Source organism: Drosophila subobscura, chromosome O (genome assembly GCF_008121235.1).
Source record: "Drosophila subobscura isolate 14011-0131.10 chromosome O, UCBerk_Dsub_1.0, whole genome shotgun sequence".
Lineage (NCBI taxonomy): Eukaryota > Metazoa > Arthropoda > Insecta > Diptera > Drosophilidae > Drosophila > Drosophila subobscura.
The window spans coordinates 18,271,073-18,282,251 of NC_048533.1; positions in this window are offsets into that span (position 1 = coordinate 18,271,073).

Below are 11,179 nucleotides of genomic sequence, written 5' to 3' on the forward strand. Positions count from 1 at the left end.
TAGTGATACTCCAAACACACGGACAGTTCTAGGCTAGAGTTTCGACTACAAGATACCTGTGAGCATAATTCAGCTCGCTCTAGAGTCGATGCGCATAATCCATAATAGCCACAACTTAGTGAGCCTTTCAGATTCACTTTGTTTCTTAGATATGCCACACACGAAACTGTGGTGTCTAGTCCCTCAAATGTACATAGATATGCAAAAGATCAAAAGAATATACCCTTCCAGTCAACTTATACCGATTACGTGGTGAAAGGAAACTACGATGAAGAAGTGTTTTGATGATTTCTGGTAAAGTGAAGGTGAATCCAGACTCACGAAGTGTTTCATTCAATAATTGATTAATTTTTAAGAACAAATTTTGCGTGAGACAAAAGTTCTTCTTTTTACTAATTTCTAGTGAAGACTTACTCGATATTGTGACCACTGCGAATCAATAAGAAATCATCTAAGTAAAATCTTATACTCTCATCCTTATAAGTATCATCCTGGCTGCTTGAAGATTTTATTGTGCATTCTTACATCGATCAGTCCCCTTTCGTTTCATGTTCCTTTTTGATTTAATTGGATGATACTTGCTCCATATTTGCAGTTCAGATTCCGGTTTGTCATAATTGCATTTGGCCGAGCTGCCGTCTCGTATTTTATAGTGAAATTGATTTAGCCAATTTCCGTAGCACCCCAAAAACGGTGGCCAATTATCTTTTGCATTCGGAGAATAATTAGGAGCTTGATTGACATGCGGGATAAGGAGACATACACTTGGAATGCCATAGCAAATTATCGAACGGCTACTGTGCAAAGCTGATCCACAAAAATCAAAGGCCGTAACGACAACAGCCACAGTCAAGAGACAAAGAGGTGGACATGGATGAGAATGGAGATGGAGATGGGGCTGGGGCTGGGGATGGAGTTGAGGACGACAACGACGCCTTCCATTTATTGGCTGCTGCGCCTTTGTCTGCACATAGAGTGGTAATCTGATGCTAAGGCCCGATACAGAAGCCAGTCCAAAACAATGACCAGAGGACCGCGGGCCGCTGCAGCCACCGTCGCCGTTGCCGTCGCCACCGGGTTGAAGCTTCAGATGTAGATGGAAACCCGTTTTCGGCAAACGGCAGCACAGCAATTACAATATGTTTAACTACGTCAGAGCGTTATCTGCGGCTCGAAGGCTGGACTTTTTGGGTCACTTTTGGATCGTCTCGTCCATGGGTGCATGTCAGCGATTAATCCAGCCGACTGGCTGCCTCATCAAACCGAGGCGAACCGCTTGTTAGCCAAGCCGGGGCTGTGCCTCTGGGCCGCCTCATCATCGATTGTGTTATCGATGGCGTTGCCAGTCTCGGCCTCTGGTCCGAATCGCGGACTGGTCCTGGCCTGCCTGGCCTGGAATCTCATTTGCGATTAAGTTCTTATGGCCACTGTGCACATTTCGTGGAAAGTTGGCCAGCAGATCTTTATTGTTCGATTGGTTTATTTATAATAATTAGGTGCTCTGTCCCAGCGACTTTGTTTTACTTCTGCTCTGCGCTGCTCTGGCTCAGCTTATCGACTTGGCCAAGGCTGGCCCATAAATACTTTAAGCTCGCACCTTTTTATTGTGCGCACTCACACACTCTGCATCGGTCTCTGTATCGGACCTGGTATCTGTCTTCTCCTGGCTTTGCCGCTGGATGCGGTTCTGGGTTCTGGGTTCTGAGTCTCTGTCTCAGTCTCAGTCTCAGTCTGAGTCTGGCACTGCCTTCCTGCTGATTGCAATCGCAGTTGCGCATGCGCGAGGACCACAAAACTGAAAGAAGTGCCACAGGAGAGTGAGGAGGCAGAGAGGAGGCCCACAAGCCTGTTTACCCAACCCGGTAGCCGGGTGGAGCGCGTTCCTTTGGTAAATTGCTCACATTAGCAGGTTGTACGACTTATTAAGTAAGCACAATTTGCGTGGCCGCCGTTGCCGTCGCCACCGCCTAAAAAAACAAACCACTGGAACCATTGGAACCATTGGAACCTCTGCCGTGCGGCAGACAAAAACAACAAAAAAGCAAAAAGGAGGAATACGAAAATAATGGGAAGCTGTTAAAGGTGGCGACCGGGAGCCGCCTAGCCCGACAAGTGATTGTTTTATAATTGCAATCGCAATTGCAGTTCGATGGCAATGGCAATGGCAATGCGTTTGCCGCTAAATTGACTCTTGGGGCACATTGGGGCGGTACTGGGGACGAGGGCGCTCGGCTATTTGGTAGTGGCGGAGTGGTAGGTAGGCTGTTGGCAATCCATTTGAATGAATAATTGCTCAATTATAGCCACCGCCAAGCGCCTAACGAGGCAGGTGGAGTGCGAGTCGAGTCACACTTTGCTGTGCGGAAAATTGTATTGGAAATTTGTCCAATCCTGGACAGCATGGGTGGAAGCACAAGTAACTCGTTACACTTAATTGGAGTTGAGGGATTAAGTGGGGTTTTCTTACACACGAGTATGCACATACCGTATCACATATTTGCCAAAAGCAGGCAGCAAGCAAATTAAATACAAAATATCTTAGCCTCCGGCGATTTAAGCACTCAGATTAGTCCAAAAGTCTGAAAAGCGCGACAAAAATGGCGCTAAGCTCGCAGAGAGACAATACTCGAAAGAGTCGGCGGATTTTTATATTAGGGTGAAATCGTGAAATGAAACTGGACCAGTTTAAACGGAAGCAGCAACATCAGCAGCAGCAACATCGGCAGCAGCAGCAGTAGAAGACGGCAATGCGATGGTTTGTGATGAGGACTGAAACTGGAGTTGGTCTTGGCTTTGACTCTGGATCTGTGGCCTGGCTGCTGCCTTTTGTCTGCTGTCTGCTGTCCGCGGGCACGTAAGAAATTTCATACTAATTGGCATAAATACCAAGTGTTGGGGAGAGAGACTTTAGCTCTATAGTTGCGTTGTCCAGGCCCGACTTGGCTTGGCTTGGCTTGGCTTGGCGACACTGACAGACTGACGAACCGACTCCATGACTGACATTGAGCACTGCAAGATAGAAGACAAAGACCAACTCAGATACACACAGATATACACAGATGTACACTAGAAGAAACTGATGGACCGATGAGATCTTCACCTTGGCAATCATTAATCGTCTGCCAGCGACATAATATCGATGATGGAGCTGTGTCTCCAACATCTTGTCAGGCCGGGCAGCAAAGACTCTGCCTCTGGCTCTGGCTCTGGCTCTGCCTTTCTGCTCGTCTAAGCCAGTTTTTTGTTGTTGTTCTCTCTCTCTCTTGGCTGATTTTGTTGCCGTCTTTCTTTCTCTCCGCTAGCCGCTAGTTGGCCGCGTGCAATGCTGGAATGCTCATCGAACCAATTGAAATTGCTGTGACAACAATAAAAATTCAGCTTTGGGTCTCTTTTTTGCCATCGACGTCATCGTCGTTGTTGTTGTTGTTTCTTTGTTGTCTCTCGCTCTCTCCCTCTCTCTCTCGTTCTCTCGTTGTCGGTTGTCGGGCTGTCCATGCCATGTCCGTCTGGTTGACTGACTGACAATTAGACGTAGCTAAAATGTTGACTGATCAAGCGATTTGTAGCTGTAAATTCATCTCTATTTCGTTTTTCTTTGCTGCTTCTGGCTCTGCCTCTGCCTTGGCCAACAAGACTTCAGGTTTTAGCTGTTTCAGTTGCTTGACTTGGGAATGTTGGCTTTTTGTCTCCCGCCCAGCCCTCTTGTTTTTTTGTTCGTATTTTTCTTGCCCTGTCCTGGCGGCTACTTGTCGCTGTTAAAATCCAATTAATCGAACAATTTACTTTGGTGCGTTTAGCGATAGTGTCGACTGGGTATGGGTGGTGTCGGTGTCGGTGTCGGTGTCGGGATTGATAGCTCTGAGAGGGAATACCTCTCTGGAATACTTAAATGTACACATTCTTGGGTTCATTCATTTCCTTACGCATGATTTCTAAATGAAATAAACATATGCAATAATTAAATAAATATGTAATTTATTAACGACTATAGTTCATTTAGGGCTGGATATTAGACATTTTGAATCTGCTGTGGCAGCACTGACCCTGCCTGGTACTGGCACTAACGATCTCTTAGTGTTGATGCATAAATTATGGTCCGTCGTGTACATGACAGCGCTACAAAATGTTGTGTCGCTCGCCCCCCAAAAACAAATGGCCGGCCAACCCTTTGCCTGGCACCCAAGCATGATTAGTGTCAATTTTTGTCACTTTAATGGTATCGTTTATGTGCTTTACTTTGGCTTAAGACGTTCCCCCCTTCGTTCCCTCGTTCCCTCGTTCATTCGTTCACTGGAGTGCATTAAAAAAGGAAGTGTGCCCTATAAAATAGGCCAAAAAAGGCCGCCCCACTGCAGCGCGACATTTTCATTAATAGATGCTCGAATATCAAAGTGAAAACTTCAGAGTCATGCCGCTGCATCGACTGGCGGCTCCTCCTGCAGCAACAGCAACAGCGGCAGTAGGCACTGACGTCGACAAACGCCCGCCCCATTAAACCACAAAATTTATTACACCAACTAAAACGAAATCTCGGCAAGGCGCAGTCTGGCCCAGAGACAGAGACAGGCGTGGAATGGCAATGCCATGGAGTGACATCTGAAAGACGATCAGAGGGAGAGAGAGAGAGAGAGTGAAAGAGCTGATACTGGATACTGGCATACTGAAATGGGGATGGAGATGGGACTGAGACTGGGACTGGCACTGGCACTGGCCCTGGGACTGGGGTGATGGTAGCAACTTAATTCAAGTGTTGTCACTTTGTCGTGTTCCATAAATGCTGTCTCTGAAATGCTGCTCATTAATTTTCAAGTGTAACTTTTATTAGGTATTTAAATGCGTGCGAGAAGTTGCCACCAGCAAGCGGCAAGCGGCAAGCCAATGGCAACATGCCGCTGCTCATAAATTCGACAGAGGCGAGGCCCATCTACGAGTATTCTTGCGGGGCATGGGGCGAGGGTGCATCTTTTTATTCCACTCCAAAGTGCGGCATGTCATAGCATCCTCCTCCTCATCGTCATCAGCACCACGGCCACATGTTGAAGCTGCTCCCCTAGCCAGAATGTCTCACATACTTCAGATGGCATTAGACCAGTCTGTTTTGCGCCCCGAAATCTTAAGAGAAGGACACACCACACACAGAACACTTCAGGGGAGAATGATCAATGCCGCCACGTCTGCCCGTTCACAACCCATTGCATTAATAATCCATAACGACGGGATGCAGAGCTAGAGATGAGAGCGTGAGGCTTTCTGTCCGCTGTTGGAAAACACGAACTAAAATATTCTTGATACTTGAACATGTACCGATGCAGAATCTCCTTCTATTTATGTAGATTATTTTTAAATATTTTATATACCCTTGCGTGTTATTCCCCATTTATTTGTACGAAAAGGTGTAACTTTAAATTGCATTTTTTTCATCTCTAGCTGCCACCCACCGACAGGCATTTAAACGATCCGACTAGTGTCGATAAATCAGGAACGAGAGCAGCGGTGACTTCAAGATGCTGGCTCCTTCGATGCGAGTGAAATATTATCGCCGCTAATGCTGTTAATGAAACAACGTAATTATGTATTAGGAGGGGAGGCACCCTACTTAGGGAAGCCCGGGTGCGGGTCGCGGCGCACATTAATTATACGCCGGAGCAAAGTGGTGGTGCTGGGCCCAAGTGGCAAGAGAACGCGCGGCAAAGTGAAAGTGCGGTAAAAAATGAAACATAAATACATTTTTTCATATGTGCATATGTATATCGTTCCACGGGGTTAGGTAAGTGATGTTCCTGTGACATTATGTATTAAAAGGATTTTGTGTGTTTTACATGCGACCACAACAAGCAAGCAGTTGAAAGAAGTTCCCGCACCAATTTGGTGGCGACCCTAGTGCCCATCCCGTTATGTGAACAGAATGGGAAAAAGTTTAATACTACTGCTGTGAAAGCTACATATATCTGTACATGTGTATGCACTGTGTACATTTTATAAATTGTGGATTTTGTTTTAGTTGAAAATGCTCCTGATCAAAGTCCCAAAACCCTCTGGTTAGTGTATTGAAACGAAGATGGAGACGTTTGCCGAATCATTCGCCAATTAAGCAGAACAGTTAGTCGAAAACAGCTGGCGCTTGCCACGCCCTCGCACTGCTTGAACTCATCTGAACTCAAGCGAGGCACCCGACAAGTGGAGTGGAGGTATGGAATTTGTCCGTTTGTCTGGCTGTACGCCTGCCTGCCTGCTCCCGCGGCGTTTAGATAACATTGTCATTAATCGTTCGTAATTAATTATCAGCTCTGGGTCTGGGTCGGGCTTTATTTTAAAGTAGTTATTATTATAACGAACTGTCAACACCTACTTATAAAGCGTAGTCATGTGTGGAGAGGGGCCTGTACGAGTCTCCCTCTCTCTCTCTCTCTCTCTCTCTCTCTCTCTCTCTCTCTCTGTCTGTTTGAACTGGGTGGTCGATTGCTTTGACTGACGGTGGCCTGCCTCGAAACCCGTTTGTTTTGGTAGCGCCCAGCACTAGCCCAGTCCCAGTCCCAACCCCAACCCCAATCGACTCTGTCCCCGGCTACGTCTCGGCCTGCTCCGGGGGCATGTGTAAATGTATGTTAATTTGCCGATCGTTAAATACGAAAATTTGTTGATTTTATTGTCAGTTGGTTTTCCTTCGATTTGGTTTCTTTGGGTCTTTTGTCTTCTGCATCTTTAATTGGTTGGCCATATGGTTTCGATCTGATTCGGTTTATGCATACCACTAACTTTAGTTTCTTTGCTTCGTGGGTAGCTGTAAAATTCGTGTTTATTGGGTAGAACATTAAGGCTTAATTGTTCTTTATCTGAACCTGTAGCATGTGGGGATAATCAGAGGGAAATGTTGGGAAGCTATATTACATTTATTTATACTCAAGTTTAATCTTATGGCAGAAGGACGGAAGAGAGCTAGGAAGTGAAGTTCTAAAGGAAAGTTCAAAGGGTAATCTCTAGCCAAAGATCTAGTCGGATCCATGGAAAATCAGCTGACCGAAATCTTAACCGGGAGCTACGCAGTTGGGAGACAGTTTCTTAGCACACTTTTGACAGCAATCTCCCATACAATTTTGCAGCGAGCCTTATGCCTGGCCCATCCCTTCACCCACCACCACCAACCCCGTTGAAGAACATCGGGACAATTGGAATTTAATGGAGTCAATTTGGTGTTTGGTGTGCATAAACTGGCCCACCGCATTGGTGTGAGTTCTGCTGAATGCAAAGAGTCCAGAGCCACAATGAAATCGGAGAACAGTTCCAGTTGCTACGAATGGCAGAGGCAGAGGCACAGGCACAGCTCCTGCTCCTGTTCCTGCTAACAATGCAGATCAAGAGATGAGCGCGTCCATTTCGGTCGTTGGATCGGCCATTGTTCCATTTGGCATGTTGTTTTAGAAGTTAACTAAAAAGACAAATGTGGTGCAGGGGAGTCAGGGAGGAGTGAATTCTGCTGAGCTGCAGTTGGGGGTATGGAGAACCCAGGGCAGGGTGATGTGCTGCAACTTTGGCTAGTGAGCGAGCCAGCGCGTGTTAGTTCCACTCGTTAAGGATTTACGAGCAATTTTTATCACTTTGAGGATCGCTGACAAATCCGGCAACAACAACCAGACCCACAGTCAGAGTCAGAGTCAGAGTCAGACTCGGAGCCAGTCCACAGTCTATCCAAAGCTTAAGTCAGAGCCGTAGCCATAGCCATGGCCCCGGCCAAGAGCAACAAAGCATTGCAATGCAACATGCGCATAATAATGGCAAGTTGTCCAAGAGCAGCACATCCTACGTTAGGCTAGGGGACAGGAAGCGCGCTCGCTTGTCTCATCGTTGTCGCTGATGTGGCCAAAAGTGGCCAATAAAACCCAAGCGACGATGTCAGCCACAGTAGCAGCAGCAACAGCAGCAGCAGCACCAACGATGACGACGAATTATAGCAAAGTAATCGCACTGGACTGTGCAGTGCACAGAGAGAGAGAGGTTTTGTCCATTTTGTGATGTACTCTCCCAAAGGGTTAAGGGCTTTCGATTGGGTGTTGGAAATGCAAAGAATATACATCTCCAGCTTTGATTTGTTCTTAATCATCTTCGACAGCTGCCACGATCAGGCTGTCGTTTGAAGCTTTCCTATTTTAGGTTTGATATTGCTAAGCATATTTTTTGCATCATCAAATCTTCTTATGGCAAAAGTGTATCTCAGGGTTCGTTGATCAAAGCGTTTATTTTTTTCCTTTATTTTATTTACTATATTGTTTTTTTTCTTTCTCTCTCTATCCTTGTCTTCTCCTTTTCACATTTTCCTTGGCAATATTGTTTGCGGCTTTTGGCGCTGATTTCCCTTCCAATTTATGTGACATATTGATTTTAAATTGATGATAGTCTATTTTGCGTTGGGTAGCCAGCCAGCCACCATCGTTCGGTCAAGCAACATCTAGCGAGCGATCGAGCCAAAACGAACCAAAGGAAACCAATTTATTTGAGCCATTTTAAATTGGCATTTTCACTGCGTTCAGTTCATCCAATGCAATGCGTGGTCGAAACGAACTTGGCTTATATGACTTCATCAGCAGCGGGCCTATTGTCGGGGCAGACGGGTTGACTGGGAACCGGCCAACGCGATAGATGCCCTGGACTTTGGTGGATGGTGGATGGGAATGGGAATGGGATCCTCTCTAACCCATTCATACGTTCATAGGTGCACATTTAAATGCAAATTTAATTCAATTAATGATGCATCAAATGCAGCCAATGCCTAATTGCCATGCGATGATCGTCGTCGGCAAATGTTCCCCGTCCCGTCTGCTGCCGTCTGCCTCCTTGCCTCTTCCCTGTTGTCTGTTGTCGTTGTCTGCCAACAGTTTCTCTATTGCACTCATCCTGAAGGATTCTTTGCCAGCTGCTTGCTACATGCTACGCTGCTGTCTGTGGCTGCCTGACAATATTGATGATTTAGTAGTGTGTGCCGTTTGGTTGTCGTGCCTCTGGCACCATAGGCGTAATTAGACAAGCATTGTGCAAAAGCGTTAATTAAAAACCACAAAAAAATAAAAATAAATAACAGACACTGCAGTTGCAGTTGCCATTTTTCTGCCACTGCCACTGCCACTGGGTATTGACGCCAGCTGCGCCAGCGCCATGACTCCATGAGTCGGCGACGTTCCGTCTTCGCCTTCGTAATGAGCCCGTGGAATCGATTGCGTAAGCTTCGCGCGGATGAGTCTGCTCCATGTTCCATTAAGTACCCATGGCAGCGGGGGCTGCTGCAATCAGCTAATAATTTCCTTTTTTAAAGATCTCGCTGGGATGGTATGCTGCATGAATGGAGGCTTCATGCGTATTTATGAGTCTAACGATTCCTGTTGCCTGTTTGCTGTCCGCCCAGGCCCAGGCCAAGCCCACTGCCAGAGTTTTGAAGTTTTTGGTTTAATTTTAACGCCAAATGGTTATAATATTATATAAGGACAACAATAGAAGATGAGTTTTATATAGTTTTGTTGTTGTTGTTGATGGAATTGCAGCCCCAACTTTTGGCTTCTCATGGACCATGGACTACACATTATAAATTGATGAGAATATCTGAGTATCTACGTTTTACATATCACATACACATATATACAGTTGTGTTCAATGAAATAGTAGTGCCGCACCCCATCACTTTCACAACTATTTTTGAGACCCTTCCAGTCTTTCAAATTAAACAATTTATACCTTTTTGAAAAGATTGGAACGTAAGCATTATATACCCGATGAAATCTTATTCCATCTTCTTGTTTTACATGAATTTAGAAAAATACCCATGAAAACTGCTGTTCAATAAAATAGTAGTGCTGGGTGCAAGTATTAAAAAAAATTAAAAAACAAATTAAATCAATTCAAAAGAGTTACCATCAGTAAGCTTAGTTTATATATTGAATATTTTGATGAAAGAAATGTTTGAATATAGCGGTACTTTTGTTTTTGGAGCGTAGAAGTAATCATTGAACGGTCCAATATGGGAGACTTTAGAATTAGACTAAAAACTAAAATCAGGAGGTATAATGGAATTCAAAACTAATTTGAATGTGCTTTTACTGTTATATTTAATAGTTTAAACTAAAAAAAGCACACTGAAAAATGATTTTTTATTCGAAAAAATTGTCTTTTAGTAGATGGTCGAATATGGTCGAAGGCAAGGTCAAGGTCTTCAATATCCTCAAAAATTATGAAAACAATTTTATATCACACTGTAAGTGTTATGACAGCTCGTTGACGAATGACTTCATATTATTTAATTGCAAGAAGTCCCAGAAAGCTACGCGTTTGGCTCTGAGAGTATAGGGGTATACAGCTAAAGTTTGCAAGAACGCATGTGGCTGAGCTGTGTCGCAGTGACAAAAAAATACTTTTGACTGATGAGTGTAAAGTTGTATAATATGGTAAGAAATAACAAAAAGAATAGGTTTGGCGTTCACAGACATCAGATTAGTGTTCAAATTCTTGAAAAAAACGGTATTGGGCATGTTGGGCTGATCCTTATGAGCTCCAGTCCACATGAAGTGGTACTTCCTAGCCGCCTAGTTGGAGCATTTTACGAAATTGTGTGTGCCAGCATGCTTTTTCATACATTACATTCATATTCCAGTTGAAAAAAACCTTTGAAAAGGAGCTTTCAACAAGATAATGATCCGAAATACTCAAGAAAGCTCGCCAACTGGGTGGGGAAATTGGGTTTCATCAGAAAAGATCGGCGTTTTTCGATGTTCAAATCAGTCCCTGGATCTGAATGTTATCAAAATCTTATGGGGAAATGCCAAATGCATTATAATAAATGCAATTCCGGCATCCAGAGGAAGGTTAGAGCCAGTGGTTGAAAAAGGATTGGCTAAAATCCTATTGGAGCTTAGGCAGGACCTTATTAATTCCTTCCAGGCGGGAGTAAGGAAGTAACTAAATCAAAGTTATTAAAAAACTAAATATTAAACCTCAAGAAACATGTATAATATAAAAAATAGGTATTAACTTAAGTTTCGGTTTTTTTTTCGATTTTCAAAAAATTCACTACTATTTTATTGAACAGCAGTTTTCATGGGTATTTTTGTAAAGTCATGTAAATCAAGAAGATGGAATGCAATTCATCCAAAATTCCTTCTGGTTCGTAATGTGTACATTCCAGGCTTTCTAAAAAGAA